Source organism: Oncorhynchus tshawytscha, linkage group LG29, assembly GCF_018296145.1.
Source record: "Oncorhynchus tshawytscha isolate Ot180627B linkage group LG29, Otsh_v2.0, whole genome shotgun sequence".
In the NCBI taxonomy this organism is placed as follows: domain Eukaryota; kingdom Metazoa; phylum Chordata; class Actinopteri; order Salmoniformes; family Salmonidae; genus Oncorhynchus; species Oncorhynchus tshawytscha.
The window spans coordinates 4,667,305-4,685,140 of record NC_056457.1 but is presented as its reverse complement, the minus strand read 5'-3'; the positions used below and the strand labels follow the sequence as shown (position 1 = coordinate 4,685,140).

Below are 17,836 nucleotides of genomic sequence, written 5' to 3'. Positions count from 1 at the left end.
GCCTCATCCTCAGGAGTAAACAAGTGTCACGGTACAGGGTGGAGTATGAGGATATGACTACCAGTTTGGCAGATAGCATCATCCTGACGGGTTGGAGACAGGGGAACAACAAGAAGACAAAGATGGAGAGAAGAGGGAAGAAGGGAAAGTGGGTAATGGAGAGAAAAATAACGAATCAATCAAGTCAGGCCAATGAAATTCCACTTCACATAATTTTGGCTTTCTTCCTGACTCCGATGATCTTTGGCTGGCACACTGGCAAGTTTCTTTGCATGACAACAATCACATGTGCTGGCTCTTGACTCACTCAGTGTCCAAAATCATTCACAATTAAAACTGTCAGAATGACAAGAGGTCTCAATGAATAAAGTTGGTGAAAAAACAAAGCCCACATGCTGGCTTTACTGGGGAAGCGAATAGTGATCACGACCTCTAATTCCATCAGCTTCACTCTGGAGTTGGTGTCTGTGATGAAAATGTGGTGAAAAGCCAGGGCTGATGGACAGGCACTTAAAGGCCCAGGACCAAGCCATATTTCAGTGCACTGTGGGAGGGTTTATTTATTTCACATCCAATCAAGTCCCCCATCCACCAACCCTCTCCCTAAACCCACATACAGCTACAGTATCTTCCTCCTCTCCAGTGGCGTAGCGGAAACCCCCTCAGCCCCCACAAGGAGGGGGGACCCACCAACACTGTCTAAAATGTAATATAATTTTGTATAAAATAACTTTGACAGTAACCCTCCTTTTAAATGTCCATATGTAGCAAGCAAACTGTTTGTTTTGTCCAATATACATGGGTACAATATAGTTTAATGCATCCAATTAGCCAATTTCTCAGCTGCGCCAATGGCAGACCGCTTAGCCTCTTCACATAATTGGCTATCAAGTTTTTTTTTTAAGTTAGGTGAATAAGGTCGGAGAGTGAGTTCATTGTTAAAACCTCTCTGGGATAGGCGGGACAGTCGCGTCCCACTTGGCCAAAATGAATTAAATCACACATGTAAGGTACCAAATTAAAGCTACACTCGTTGTGAATCCAGCCAACATGTCCGATTTCAAAAAGGTTTTTCTGCGAAAGCATAAGATGCTATTATCTGATGATAGCACAACAGTAAACAAAGAGAGAGTAGCATATTTCAACCCTGCAGGCACCACACAAAACACAGAAATAAAATATAAATCATGCCTTACCTTTGAAGAGCTTATTTTGTTGGCACTCCAATATGTCCCATAAACATCACAAATGGTCCTTTTGTTCGATTAATTCTGTCAATATATATCCAAAATGTCCATTTATTTGGCGCGTTTGATCCAGAAATAAACAGCTTCCAATTTGCGCAACGTCACTACAAAATATTTCAAAAGTTACCTGTAAAGTTTGCCAAAACATTTCAAACTACTTTTTTAATACAACGTTAGGTATTTTTAAATGTTATTAATCGATCAAATTGTAGATGGGACAATCTGTGTTCAATACAGGAAGACAATAAACTCACGTTACTTTTCTAGTCATGCGCCTTCTCAAAAAGTACACTTCAAATGACAAATTCAAGATGGCAGTACTTCTTCATTACACAAAGGAATAAACTCAACCAATTTCCAAAGACTGGTGACATCCAGTGGAAGCGATAGGAACTGCAAACAAGTGCCTTAGAAATCTGGTTTCCCAATGAAAAATCATTGAATAGACACTGACCTCAATAAAAAAAAATCTGAATGGTTAGTCCTTGCGGTTTTGCCTGCTACATAAGTTCTGTTATACTCACAGACATGATTCAAACAGTTTTAGAAACTTCAGAGTGTTTTCTATCCAAATCTACTAATAATATGCATATCTTATATTCTTGGCATGAGTAGCAGGAAGTTTAAATTGGGCACGCTATTTATCCAAAAGGGAAAATGCTTCCCCCTATCCCAAAGAGGTTTTAAAGATGGACAGACAAAAGGCAAGACCAAGTGGTGCATGAAAATGCAGCAAAAATACTTTATCTGATCAAGCTAGTGCCCATTACAGAAGATATCCACATCAGCAAATCTACCACCTCATCCTCGACTGTCAAAACACCATTGCAGGTAGAAGCTAGTAGGCCTACTTATGTAGCAGCTACCACTAGCAACCTCCCATTCCTGACAGAGACATCACTGCCCGGGACTGGCAATGACAGTGGCCTTGCTCCTCTTCTTCTTTACTCCCCTTGAGAATAGTGACAGTTCCTCTAGTGAGAGTGTCGGCCCTCTTTCTCTTGCTTCTTCTCTCCCAGAAAACTAAGACCCAGCGGCACTCATGAGTGCGACCCCACTTCTGTGAACACTGGTAAGCCTATGAGTAATTAGACGGAAAAACCTGTGGAGTCTGAGTTCCAATGTGTAATATAAATAGGCTACCAGCTAAATACTGTATATAGCTATAGATAGGCTAGTAAGTTAGTCTGCATTGTCTGCATAATGAAGAGACACCAGTGTTCCTCTCAGTTGAGTTTGTCTATCAGCCGTTGTAAAATCTTTCAATGTGGGAAGATAAATAATGATGTTATTGTTTCGGTTTGTTGAGAACTTGTTTCTTCAGCTTTCATGGTACTATTGTGATTTACTAGAACAATATTGGTACATTTTAGGAGCAGGTTTACCGAAACACTGGATAAATCTGGTATATTATCATGGTGTAGACAGTCTCAATAGACAACTCAGACGTTTAGGGCTCATCATAGATGTACATCATATAAAATATTGTGCTGGCGTGATTTAAACTGTTCATGATGCTGAAATGGCTTCTCTTTTAGGTGAATTTTACAGTGTGAATGGCCCAAATTCACAAAGTGTCTCAGGGTAGTGCCAATCTAAGATCAGTTATTAATGATTACATGAACATGGATGCCCTGATCCTAAATCAGCACTCCTACTCTGCAAAACTTTATGAAAATTGGCCCAGGTGTGTATTTGTCAGAAAACTCCACTGCATGTGCCTCTTGGAGTTGTTCATTCACTATCACCTGATCTTCAGCGAGCTATTTCAGACTGCCACTAGCAGACTGCCAATGAGTGAGAGTATTTAACCTCTCTAGGGTAGGGGGCAGCATTCGGAATTTTGGGTGAAAAGCATGCCCAAATTTAACGGCCTGCTACTCGGGCCCAGAAGATATGATATGCATATAACTGGTAAACTGTTAAAATAGTGTCTGTGAGTATAACAGAACTGATTTAGCAGGTGAAAACCTGAGAAAAATCCATTCAGGAAGTCGTTTTTGTTTTGTTTTTGCAGTTTTTAATGCCATTATAGTATCCATTGACATAGGACTCCATTTGCAGTTCCTATGCCTTCCACTAAATGTCAACAGTCTTTAGAAATAGTTTCAGGCTTGTATAATTATAAATGAGGGAGTAAGACCAGTCTGAACGAGTGGACCCTAACGTGTCGCAGAGCTTTTTCAGGCGCATGTGCATTTCTTGTTTACCTTTTATATTGACACCGTTATTGTCCGGTTGAAATATTATAGATCATTTAGGCTAAAAACAACCTGAGGTTGAATACAAACATCGTTTGACATGTTTCTATGAACTTTACGGATTTTTTGTCTGATTGTTTTGACTGAGTTTGAACCTGTGGATTACTGAATAAAACGTTTTTGGATATAAAAAGACTTCATCGAACAAAAGGAACATTTATTGAGTAAATTATTGTCTTCTGATTGCCACCATATGAAGATAATCAAAGGTAAGGGATTAATGTTATCTCTATTTCTGAGTTTTGTAAGGCTTCTGCTTGGCTGGTTACTGTTTGTAATAATTTGTCAACTGGGCTATGTTCTGGGCTAGGTATGTTCTGGGATAGGTATGCTTTCGCCGTAAAACATTTTATAAATATGACACTGTGGTTGGTTTAACAAGAAGTTAATCTTTAAACCTATGTAAAATATTTTTTGTTTTCTGAATTTTTATAATGAGCATTTCTGTAATTGAATATGGCGCTCTGCAACCTCACTGGATGTTGGCCAGATGGGACACTAGCGTCCCACGTACCCTAGAGAGGTTAACAAGCCAAGCCCTCGTCAAGGGAGGCCTACTTTTTCAGTATGAAGTGTGAACACTTGCAATGTAATCAGACGGCTTTTGTGTCTGGAGTTTATTTCTGTAGGGGTGCAGTGGCCCACATCACATTCAGTTCCATCCAAGCTATGCATGTGAAGAAAACCCCATTAACCTCGTGGTAGTGTGTGATGCTTTGTGTCTGTAATCAAATGCTGCCGGTCTTCAGTTCCCACTACAGTTTATTCCTGAATCCAGTTTCTACTGTTCCTAGGAAAAAATGAAGAATCTGAAATAACACTACTGAATGTGTATAATCCCCGAGTACAACAACGTGAGTTTATGTCCAAGATTATACACTAAACAAAAATATAAATGCAAAATGCAACAATTTCAAAGATTTTACTGAGTTCCAGTTCCTATCGGTAAATCAGTCAACTGAAATACATTCATTAGGCCATAATCTATGGATTTCACATGACTGGGAATACAGATATGCATCTGTTGGTCACAGACCTTAAAAGAAACAATAGAGACGTGGACCAGAAAACCAGTCCGTATCTGGTGTGACCACCATTTACCTCATGCAACTTGACCTCTCCTTCGCATAGAGTTGATCAGGCTGTTGATTGTGGCCTGTGGAATGTTGTCCAACTCCTCTTCAATGGATGTGCGAAGTTGCTGGATTTTGCCGGGAACTGGAACACGCTGTCGTACAGGTCGGTCCAGAGCATTCCAAACAAGCTCAATGGGTGACATGTCTAGTGAGTATGCAGCCTATGAACAAACTGAGACATTTTCAGCATCCAGGAATTGTGTACAGATCCTTGCGACATGGGGCTGTGCATGCTAAAACATGAGGTGAAAGCTGCGGATGAATGACACGACAATGGGCATCAGGATCTTGTCACGGTATCTCTGTGCATTCAAATTGCCATCGATAAAATGCAATTGTGTTTATTGCCTGTAGCTTATGCCTGCCCATACCATAACCCCACTGCCACCATGGGCACTTGTTTACAACGCTGACATCAGCAAACCAGTCACACGACGGTACAGTTGAAACCGGGATTAATACTTGAAGAGAACACTTATCCAGTGTGTCAGTGGCCGTCGAAGATTATCATTTACCCACTGAAGTCGGTTACAATGCCGAACTGCAAGCAGGTGAAGACCCTGGTGAGTACGACGAGCACACAGATGAGCTCCCCTGAGATGGTTTCGTACAGTTTGTGTAGGAATTATACGGTTGTGCAAACCCACGGTTTCATCAGCTGTCTGGGTGGCTTGTCTCAGACCATCCCACAAGGGAAGAAGCTGAATGTGGAGGTCCTGGGCTGGCGTGGTTACACGTGTTCTGAGGTTGTGAGGCCAGTTGGACAAACTGCTAAATTCTCTAAAACAATGTTAGAGGTGGCTTACGGTAGAAAAATCAACGTTCAATTCTCTTGTGGATATTCCTGCAGTCAGCATGACAATTGTACACTCCCTTAAAACTTCAGACATCTGTGGCATTGTGTTGTGTTACAAAACTGCACATTTTAGAGTGACATTTTATTGTCCCTGGCACAAGGTGTACCTGTGTAAAGATCATGCGGTTTAATCAGTTTCTTGATATGCCACACCTGTCATGTGGATGGATTATCTTGGCAAATGAGAAATGCTCACTAACAGGTAAGCAATTTTGAGCATAACATTTGAAAGAAATTAACTTTGTGTGGATGGGACATTTCTGGGAGCTTTTATTTCAGCTCAGGAAAAATGCTTTTATTTCAGCTCATGCATTTATATTTTTGTTCAGCATAGATTAATGACTAAGGGCTTTCCAGCACTTCAGCTGGAGTGGAAAATATTTGGGGTATCTCAGATTGTTCGGTCAATTCTGACATAGTAACTTCATTGAGAGAAAGGATGTTTAATATGTTTTTATATTTGTATCACAAACCTTTTTTTAATGAAAAACATGATAAAATGGGCCTTTTGTACTTATACATGCCTCCTTAACTTTTAAGAAGGCCCACATATTAATTGAAATGCATTCCAGGTGACTACCTCATAAAGCTGGTTTAGAGAATGCCAAGCGTGTGCAAAGTTGTCATCAAGGCACAGGGTGGCTACATTGAAGAATCTCAAATATAACATGTATTTTGATTTGCTTCATACTTTTTTGGTTACTACATGATTCCATGTGTTATTTCATAGTTTTCATGTCATCACTATTATTCTCCAATGTAGAACATAGTAAAAATAAAGAAAAACCCAAACTTTTGACTGGAACTGTATGTTGAGGTGGATGATGTTTGGATGAGTAAACAATCCATGGAAAAATAGTGCATTGGAACGTCGTCCTTTCTAATATAAGCAAGTGACTGTTGCGTATTATGAACCTGTTTATTATCAATACTTACAGTATTTATTATCACAGATGTTCAAACCAACATCAGCGGAGAGAGAAAGAGAAAGGGAGAGAGAGAGAGAGCATAATTATTCTGTATCCTTTCAGGGCTCTTTTTTCCTATCTCCCCTCTGCAGCACTAAGCAATGCTCACTACAGACCTGACAAGAATTGCCAATGATTTTGCTACTTTACTGGCTATTCCTCTGTGCTTGTGCAAGGGGATTTAAGTCATCAACATGCTCCTCTGTCAAAGGCTCATTTTGTGCAACAAGAACTTTAGAAAAGAGAACCACCAAGCCTTACTTATAATACTGCTTGTTACCTTGTTACTTGTGCTCACCTTGAATCCTAAAGAATGCATTGCTATTGAATTATAACTATTCTATGTTGGTACCAAACTCATTAAACAATACTTCCTTTCTGAAGGACAAGATCATAGAAACTACAGTCTTTCTATATACAAATCAAATCAAATTGTATTTGTCACATACACATGGTTAGCAGATGTTAATGCGAGTGTAGCGAAATGCTTGTGCTTCTAGTTCCGACAATGCAGTAATAACCAACGAGTAATCTAACCTAACAATTCCACAACTACTACCTTATACACACAAGTGTAAAAAGGATAAAGAATATGTACATCAAGATATATGAATGAGTGATGGTACAGAACGGCATAGCCAAGATGCAGTAGATGGTATAGAGTACAGTATATACATATGAGATGAGCAATGTCGGGTATGTAAACAAAGTGGCATAGTTTAAAGTGGCTAGTGACACATGTATTACATAAAGATGGCAAGATGCAGTAGATGATATAGAGTACAGTACATACATATACATATGAGATGAGTAATGTAGGGTATGTAAAAATCATATTAAGTGGCATTGTTTAAAGTGGCTAGTGATACATTTTTATATCAATTCCCATCAATTTCCATTATTAAAGTGGCTGGAGGCCCGTCAGTAAGTCCAGTACCCAGTTGCACAGGGCGGGGTCGAGACCCAGGGTCTCGAGCTTGATGACGAGATTGGAGGGTACTATGGTGTTAAATGCTGAGCTGTAGTCGATGAACAGCATTCTCACATAGGTATTCTTCTTGTCCAGATGGGTTAGGGCAGTGTGCAGTGTGGTTGCGATTGCATCGTCTGTGGACCTATTGGGGCGGTAAGCAAATTGAAGTGGGTCTAGGGTGTCAGGTAGGGTGGAGGTGATATGGTCCTTGACTAGTCTCTCAAAGCACTTCATGATAACGGAAGTGAGTGCTACGGGGTGGTAGTCGTTTAGCTCATTTACCTTAGCTTTCTTGGGAAAGGAACAATGGTGGCCCTCTTGAAGCATGTGGGAAGCAGACTGGGATAAGGATTGATTGAATATGTCCGTAAACACACCAGCCAGCTGGTCTGCGCATGCTCTGAGGATGCGGTTGGGGATGCCGTCTGGGCCTGCAGCTTTGCGAGGGTTAACACTTTTAAATGTTTTACTCGCGTTGGCTGCAGTGAAGGAGAGTCTGCAGGTTTTGGTAGCGGGCCGTGTCAGTGGCACTGTATTTAGTCTGTCTGGGAGCAAGACATCCTGGTAAGCGACGGGGCTGGTTTTCTTTTTGTAGTCCGTGATTGACTGTTGACCCTGCCACATACCTCTTGTGTCTAAGCCGTTGAATTGCAACACTACTTTGTCTCTATACTGTCGCTTACCTTGTTTGACTGCCTTGCTTTCATTTTTGCTGCCATCAATCCACGGTTTCTGGTTTGGGAATGATTTAATCGTTGCTGTGGGTATAACATCGTCAATGTACTTTCTAATGAACTCGCTCACCGAATCAGCGTATTCGTCAATGTTGTTGTTGGACGCATAAGGTCATAAGTAGTACATATCATAACAAGTCATATACGTTTATGTTACTTATTTTACTCATGGATCCATGGATCGAATCTATACCACTACATGAATTCATAATACTGCATGAATCACTGCATGAATTGACACCATACTGTTTCATGAATGGATTGTGTAATACTGCATGAATCACCTCTATATTACCTACAAATACTGCATGAATCGACTCCATACTGATGCATGAATTGACTCAATAATACTGCATGAATCCATACAGCACAGGGGATCCAACTAACCTGTAACCTCAACTAACCTGTACCAAATTGACTTGGTACCGGTACCCCCTGTATATTGCTTCATTATTGTTAAATTATTGTGTTACTTTATTTTCTAAAAACTGCATTGTTGGTTTAAGACCTTGTATAAGCATTTCGACAAATACAATTTTATTTGATATATTGTTTACCCCATACTAGTGTGCCAGCATGTCAAATATCCATATGGCTTGTGAAGTTGTCCATAAGCGGACCTCCAATAATTACCTTTTAGTGTTTACCGTTGGAGCGTGTTGTGTATTTTCTGCCTTTTTTAATTCAATAATTGCAAGCCTTTGTACAGTACATCCCTTAGGCCTGTGTTGTCTGAGGATTGTCAAACTCCAATTAGCTGGCAGACCTGACAGTATGGCTCCACAGTATGGAGTTCCCTCTTCACCTCCCTTTGATGGTCTCCTCTTTGTTTTCTTCCTGTCAGTTCTCTCTTTATGGGATTAACGACTGAGTCTGAGAAGCATAGGCTATGTCCCAAATGGTACCCTATTCCCTCTATAGTGCAGTGCTTTTGACCAGGGCCTATAGGAAACAGGATACCATTTGGGACACAGCCATACTGCAGGAATCATCAGAGGAATGTTCAGTGTGAACGGAAACGACACAGGGTATAAATTAGTAATATGAATGCATTTTAGGAGCAGCTACAGAGGTAGGATGTTAATTTGAGCCAGTTTGATAAATCAAGAAACCAATCTTGCAGTAACAGGAAGTATAATTTACTATGTAGATTATAGTTTCATATTTGTTTGTTGTTTGTTGTTGTTGATACATTTTTTGTTAGTGCAAATCAAGTCTCACATTTTAAAGTCTAACTAATAAAAGAATTTCCAGCAACAAAAAGTGATAAAATTAAGATTCTACATCTGTGCTGTACATTTTATGTTGAAATTATTATATTGACTTCATCATATTCTTAAATGTTCAGCAATGAGCAATGAGTAATACTATTCACAGGCTGTAGCTGGGTCGTTCCAACAATTCTGTACCTTTTGAAAAATGTAACTTTGTCAAGAAAAACATTGATTTCACCTCACATTCTGTCATAAAGAGCTCATGTTCAACAGTTTTTTCCAGATTTAGAGGTTAAAGAAAATGACTATAGTAAGTGCCTATGAAGTGCTAATTAAAGTGACAGGGTTGACAGTAACAGGGTTGACATTTTCATCTTAAAATAGCCACAAATCCCATTATGACAGTATGAATGCAAGGGTGCTGTGTGCAATAGGGAGTGGCAGTTGAATGCAAGCTTTACAATTTAATTGAATTGTCTATCTATTGGTAACAGGGTTGACGTGTTATGTTCTACCCGCTCAGTTTTACACCACAAAACACCGGATAATTGCCAAAAAGAGAAGAACCAACGCACCTGCTTTTACACTATGATTTGATTATTAGATGTACAATATATGTATTTTAAAAAATATATAATTTGGATAGTTTCAACATAAAACGAGAGTTCATTCAAGTAACAGGGTTGACCTTAAAATGAGGGACAGATGTAAATGAATGACTGCATGAATTAAATAATCTTCAGAAATGACTTTGTCACAAGCAACAAAATAACTACATGATGGTGAAAAGGACCAAATCACCCTCTAGAGGCCTCATGGGTGGAATGTTACTAAAATTGTTCTTTATTTCATAATTATTTTTTAAAAAAATTTTTGTATAATTTTTTTTATCCCATCCCCACAACCCTTCTGTGATGTACATCAAGTGTCATTTTGGGATGAAAACTCAGAATGGAATACATTTCATTTCTATATCTGACATGGTAGAGGTGTCTTCTTTTTTAAAATCCATAACCATGTGTGTGAGGTGTATACCTTTGTTTTTAAAGTAGATTTGTTTAAAACTACCAAGAAACACTCTGTGACTCTGATTTAGTCCGCTGCAGTAAAAGGTTTTAAGTGGGTTCAAATCTTCCTAGAAGTTACAGATGTGTACTGAAGGAAAATTATGAATTTTGGCACTGAAGCAAAGTCTTTATTCATATTACAATAAGAGGTGTTGAATTCTTCACGTGGTCTATATTAAAGGGCAATTACATGAATATTTCATGCCATTAAAATTCAATATTGGTGCACAATTTCTACTTACAATATCTTTAGGGAACGACCCAGCTGTATTCATAGTCAGCATCCCAAATGGCACCTTATTCCCTATATAGTGCATTACTATTCACCAGGGCAAAGCATCAAATATGGAATAGGGTGCCATTCGAGACAAAACCATAGTTGGGTCACAGTGTGCATCCTTCTCACTTTCTTCCCCAAGTTGCACTGTTGTTGAGCCCAGTTTTCAGATTGCAGAAAATACAGTGGCTTGCGAAAGTATTCACCCCCCTTGGCATTTTTCCTATTTCATTGCCTTTACAACCTGGAAATAAAATGTTTTTTGGGGGGTTTGAATTTGATTTACACAACATGCCTACCACTTTGAAGATGCAACATGTTTTTTATTGTAAAAGAAGAAATAACACAAAAAAACTAAACATTTGAGCGTGCATAACTATTCACCGCCCCAAAGTCAGTACTTTGTAGAGTCACCTTTTACAGCAATTACAGCTGCAAGTCTCTTGAGGTATGTCTCTATAAGCTTGGCACATCTAGCAACTGTTTTTTTCCCCCATTCTTCAAGGCGATACTGCTCCAGCTCCTTCAAGTTGGATGGGTTTCGCTGGGGTACAGCAATCTTTAAGTCATACCACAGATTCTCAATTGGATTGAGGTCTGGGATTTGACTAGGCCATTCCAAGACATTTAAATGTTTCCCCTTAAAGCACTTGAGTGTTGCTTTAGCAGACTGCTTAGGATCATTGTCCTGATGGAAGGTGAACCTCCATCTCTGGAAGATTGAAACAGGTTTCCCTCAAGAATTTCCCTGTATTTAGTGCCATCCGTCATTCCTTCAATTCTAACCTGTTTCCCAGTCCCTGCCGATTAAAAACAACCCCATAGCATGATGCTGCCACCATGCTTCACTGTGGAGATGGTGTTCTTGGGGTGATATGAGGTGTTTGGTTTGCGTCAGACATAGCGTTTTCCTTAATGGCCAAAAAGGTACATTTTAGTCTCATCTGACCAGAGTACCTTCTTCCATATTTTTGGGGTCTCCCACATGCCATTTGGCGAACACCAAAAGTCTTTGTTTATTTTTTTCTTTTAAGCATTGTCTTTTTTTCTGGCCACTCTTTCGTGAAGCCCAGCTCTCTGGAATGTACGGCTTAAAGTGGTCGTATGGACAGATACTCCAATCTGTGCTGTGGAGCTTTGCAGCTCCTTCAGGGTTATCTTTGGTCTCTTTGTTGCCTCTCTGGTTAATACCCTCCTTGCCTGTGCCATGAGTTTTGATGGAAGGCCTTCTCTTGGCAGGTTTGTTGTGGTGCCATATTCTTTCCATTTCTTATAATGCATCTAATGGTGCTCTGTGGGATGTTCAAAGTTTCTGATATTTTTTTAGAACTCAAATCTGATCTGTAATTCTCCACAACTTTGTCCCTGACCTGTTTGGAGAGCTCCTTGGTGGTTCCCTTTGCTTAGTTGTGTTGCAGACACTGGGGACTTTCAGAACAGGTGTAGATATATTGAGATCATGTAACACTTAGATTGCACACAGATCGACTTTATTTAACTAATTATGTGACTTCTGAAGGTAATTGGTTGCATGAGCTCTTATTTAGGGGCTACATAGCAAAGGCTGTGAATACATATGCACACACCACATTCATTTTTTTTGTATAATTTTTTGAAACATGTTCTGTTTTTCATTTCACTTCACCAATTTGGATGATTTTGTGTATGTCCATTACATGAAATCCAAATAAAAATCTATTTAAATTACAGGTTGTAATGCAACAAAATAGTAAAAACACCAAGGGGGATGAATACTTTTGCAAGGCACTGTAATTCGTTTCTCCCTGAGTATGCTGATATTAATATTCATGTATGATGTTGATGCTGTGTCCCTCACTGCTTGTCATTTAGGATGTGAGGGCCCATGAGATATAGAGCTAAATATACGCCTCTGACACTATTATCAACAGTGCAGTAATGAGCTTCAAGCCAGTCACTCATCATACTTGCTTGAGGTAATGCTACTTTCTTTAAAGACGATGAATAGTACAGAAAGAGGCACTTAGATGCCCCTATTTCTTTCCGTGAAATGATTGCATTTTCATGTCTCCGGGTCTTGTAGGCTACTTGCATTATACAAACATGATAGATTATGGTTTACATTGAACATCAAAATAAATATTTGGTGGTTATTTTTGTGTCTATTGTCAGATGAGATTTAAGTGGATGCCCTGCTGAAGTAGTAGGGTATAGAGACACATGCAGGTGCACGTTGTCAATAATAGGACAGAGTCACAAATCCGTGTACATGTGCCTCTTTCTTAATATGGACACCATACAGTCACGTGGAAAAGGTGCATGTTAGTAGTATGGCTCTTTACAGCTTTGGTTGCATTCCAATTATCTCTCCTTTCCCCCTGAAGTGTGTACTTGTTCATTTCCCTTCATAGATTTGAAAGGTAATGACTGGTACATGGAAACATCTTCTAGCCCATGCCTACACCAATCCAATGTTTTTAAATGTGTGGGGAGTCGTAGTGAAAGAGTGCACAGTTCAGAAGGAAGGAGAGATTATTGGGACGCAACCTTGGTGTCTCTCCCAGAGGGGCTTTATCCTCCCTATAGGCAGTATAGATACCTTAATAGAAAGTTACTCAAGTAAAAGTGAAAGTCAGCCAGTAAAATACTACTTAAAAGTCTAAAAGTATTTGGTTTTAAATATACTTAAGTATCAAAAGTAAATGTAATTGCTAAAGTATACTTAAGTATCAAATGTAAAAGTAAAATAATAAATTATTTAAAATTCCTTATATTAAGCAGAGCAGATGGAACTATTTTCTTGTTTTTAAAATGTATGGATTGCTAGGGCCACACTCCAACACTCAGACATTATTTACAAAATATGCATTTGTGTTTACTGAGTCCGCCAGGACAGAGGCACTAGGGATGACCATGTGTTGTCTTGATAAGTGCGTGCATTTAACCATTTTCCTGTCCTGCTAAGCATTCAATGTTACGTCCGATGTTGGAATGAGACCAAGGTGCAGCGTGGTAAGCGTACATCTTTCTTTATTTCGATGAACACCAAAAAAACAACAAAAGATAAACGAACATAATGTTCTGCAGGCTACACAGTAACTGTACAAAAACAAGATCCCACAACTGAAAGTGGGAAAAGCCCTGCCTAAGTATGATCCTTATTCAGAGACAATGATAAACAGTTGCCTCTGATTGGAAACCATACTAGGCCAACAAAGAAATAGAAACAGATTTTCCCACCCAAGTCACATCCTGACCTAACCAAATAGAGAATAAAAAAGTATCTCTAAGGTCAGGGCGTGACATTCAAAATGTAACGATTACTTTTGGTTGTCAGGGATTGTAGGGAGTAAAAGGTACAATATTTTCTTTTTCGGAATGTAGTGAAGTGAAAGTAACATTTCTCAAAAATATAAATAGTATTGTAAACTACTTATCTAGTACTATAAAGTGTTTTCACTTCAGTACTTTACACCACTGCCTATAGGTGCTGTGTATTAGGTGTCCCTTGACATTATTGGTGACGGAGGTGTTGGATATTATCAAGGAAGCATCAGGTTAGTTAGGCCTATATTTTTCAGAGTTTTCCTCATGGAGGAAAAAAGTGATCAAATCAAATCACATTTTATTTGTCAAATGCGCCGAATACAACACCTTACCGTGGAATTCTTAATTTACAAGCCCTTACCCAACAATGCAGTTCAAGAAATAAAGTTAAGAAAATATTTACTAAATAAACTAAAGTAACACAAGAAGATTACATAACAATAACTAGGCTATATACATGGGATACCGGTACCGAGTCAATATGCAGGGATATAGGTTAGTCTAGATAATTTGTAAAGTGACTATGCAAGAAGCTCACGCGCTCAGGTCTGTTCAACGCTGGTCCGACCAATCTGATTCCACGCTTCAAGACTGCTTGGATCACGTGAATTGGGATACGTTCCGCATTGCGTCAAACAACAACATTGACGAATACGCTGATTCCGTGAGCGAGTTCATTAGAAAGTGCATTGACAATGTCGTACCCATAGCAATGATTAAAACATTCCCAAACCAGACACCGTGGATTGATGACAGCATTCGCGTGAAACTGAAAGGTCGAACCACTGCTTTTAAACAGGGCAAGGGGACAGGAAACATGACCGAATACAAACAGTGTAGCTTTTCCCTCCATAAGGCAATCAAACAAGCTAAGTGTCAGTATAGAGACAAAATAGAGTCGCAATTCAACGGCTCAGACACAAGGTATGTGGCAGGGTCTACAGTCAATCACGTATTACAAAAAGAAAACCAGCCCCGTCGCGGACCAGGATTTCTTGCTCCCAGACAGACTAAATAACTTTTTTGCCCGCTTTGAGGACAATACAGTGCCACTGACACGGCCCGCTAGCAAAACCTGCCGATTCTCCTTCACTGCAGCCGACGTGAGTAAAACATTTAAACGTGTTAACCCTTGCAGGGCTGCAGGCCCAGACGGCATCCCCAGCCGCGCCCTCAGAGCATGCGCAGACCAGCTGGCTGGTGTGTTTCCAGACAAGGACCATATCACCTCCACCCTACCTGACTCCCTAGACCCACTCCAATTTGCCTACCGCCCCAATAGGTCCACAGACAACGCACTCGCAACCACACTGGACACTGCCCTAACCCATCTGGACAAGAGGAATACCTATGTGAGAATGCTGTTCATCGACTACAGCTCAGCATTTAACACCATAGTACCCTCCAAACTCATCATCAAGCTCGAGACCCTGGGTCTCAACCCCGCCCTGCACAACTGGGTACTGGACTTCCTAACGGGGCGCCCCCAGGTGGTGAGTGTAGGTAACAACATCTCCACCCCGCTGATCCTCAACACTGGGGCCCCACAAGGGTGCGTTCTGAGCCCTCTCCTGTACTCCCTGTTCACCCACGACTACGTGGCCATGCACGTCTCGAACTCAATCATCAAGTTTGCGGATGACACTACAGTGGTAGGCTTGATTACCAACAACGACGAGACGTCCTACATGGAGGAGGTGAGGGCCCTCATAGTGTGGTGTCAGGAAAATAACCTCACACTCAACGTCAAAAAAACTAAGGAGATGATTGTGGACTTCAGGAAACAGCAGAGGGAGCACCCCCCTATCCACATCTACGGGACAGTAGTGGAGAGGGTAGCAAGTTTTAAGTTCCTTGGCGTACACATCTCGGACAAACTTAATTGGTTCACCCACACAGACAGCATTGTGAAGAAGGCACAGCAGTGCCTCTTCAACCTTAGGAGGCTGAAGAAATTTGGCTTGTCACCAAAAGCACTCACAAACTTCTACAGATGCACAATCGAGAGCATCCTGTCGGGCTGTATCACCGCCTGGTACGGCAACTGCTCCGCCCACAACCCTAAGGCTCTCCAGAGAGTAGTGAGGTCTGCACAACGCATCACCGGGGGCAAACTACCTGCCCTCTAGGACACCTACACCACCCGATGTCACAGGAAGGACATAAGGATCATCAAGGACAACAACCACCCGATCCACTGCCTGTTTACCCGCTATCATCCAGAAGGCGAGGTCAGTACAGGTGCATCAAAGCAGCGACCGAGAGACTGAAAAACAGCTTCTATCTCAAGGCCATCAGACTGTTAAACAGCCACCACTAACATTGAGTGGCTGCTGCCAACGCACTGACTCAACTCCAGCCACTTTAATAATGGAAATTGATGTAAAAATATATCACTAGCCACTTTAAACAATGCTACTTAATATAATGTTTACATATCCTACATTACTCATCTCATATGTATATTTATATACTGTACTCTATATCATCTACTGCATCTTTGTAATACTTGTATCACTAGCCACTTTAAGCTATGCCACTTTGTTTACATACCCTACATTAATCATCTCATATGTATATACTGTACTCTATACCATCTACTCCATCTTGCTTATGCCGTTCTGTACCATCACTCATTCTTATATCTTTATGTACATCATCTTTATCCCTTTACACTTGTGTGTGTATAAGGTAGTAGTTTTGGAATTATTATTATTATTACTTGTTGGTTAATACTGCATTCTCGGAACTAGAAGCACAAGCATTTCTCTACACTCACATTAACATCTGCTAACCATGTGTATGTGACAAATACATTTGATTTGATTTGCATAGATAATAAACATCGAGCAGCAGCAGTGTAAAAAACAAGGGGGGGGTGGCAATGTAAATAGTCCAGGTGACCATTTGATTCATTATTCAGCAGTCTTATGGCTTGGGGGTAGAAGCTGTTAAGGAGCCTTTTGGTCCTAGACTTGGCACTCCTCTACTGCTTGCCATGCGATAGCAGAGAGAACAGTCTATGACTTGGGTTTTAGGAGTCTGACAATTTGTTGGGTCTTCCTCTGAAACTGCCTAGTATATAGGTCCTGGATGTCAGGAAGCTTGGCCCCAGTGATGTACTGTGCCATATGCATTACCCTCTGTAGAACCTTATGGTAAGATGCCGAGCAGTTGCCATACCAGGCAGTGATGCAACCGGTCAGGATGCTCTCACTGGTGCAGCTGTAGAACTTTTTGAGGATCTGGGGGGGAAAAGATTATGTTGTGCCCTCTTCACAACTGTCTTGGTGTGTTTAGACCATGATAGTTTGTTGGTGATGTAGACACAAAGGAACATGAAACTCTCGACCCGCTCCACTTCAGCCCCGTCTATGTTAATGACGGCCTGTTCGTCCCCCCTTTTCCTATAGTCCACTGTCAGCTACTTTGTCTTGCTCACATTGAGGGAGGGGTTGTTGTCCTGGCACCACACTGCCAGGTCTCTGACCTCCCTATAGGCTGTCTCATCATTGTCGGTGATCAGGCCTACCACTATTGTGTTGTCAGCAAACGTAACGATTGTGTTGGAGTCATGTTTGGCCACACAGTCGTGGGTGAACATGGAGTACAGGAGGGGACAAAGCATGCACCCCTGAGTGGCCCCAGTGTTGAGGATCAGAGTGGCAGATGCTTTGTTGCCTACCATTACCACTTGGGGGCGGCCCATCAGGAAGTCCAGGATCCAGTTGCAGAGGGAGGTGTTTAGTCACAGGGTCCTTAGCTTAGTGATGAGCTTTGTGGGTACTATTGTGTTG

At 40.7% G+C, this 17,836-nt stretch overlaps 1 protein-coding gene across 1 annotated transcript in view; it reads left to right on the top strand.

Moving 5' to 3' along the window:
* Positions 1–17,836, top strand: part of LOC112228030 (cadherin-10) — a 51,169-nt gene that overhangs the window by 9,347 nt on the left and 23,986 nt on the right. The gene's annotated exons all lie outside the window — the stretch shown is intronic.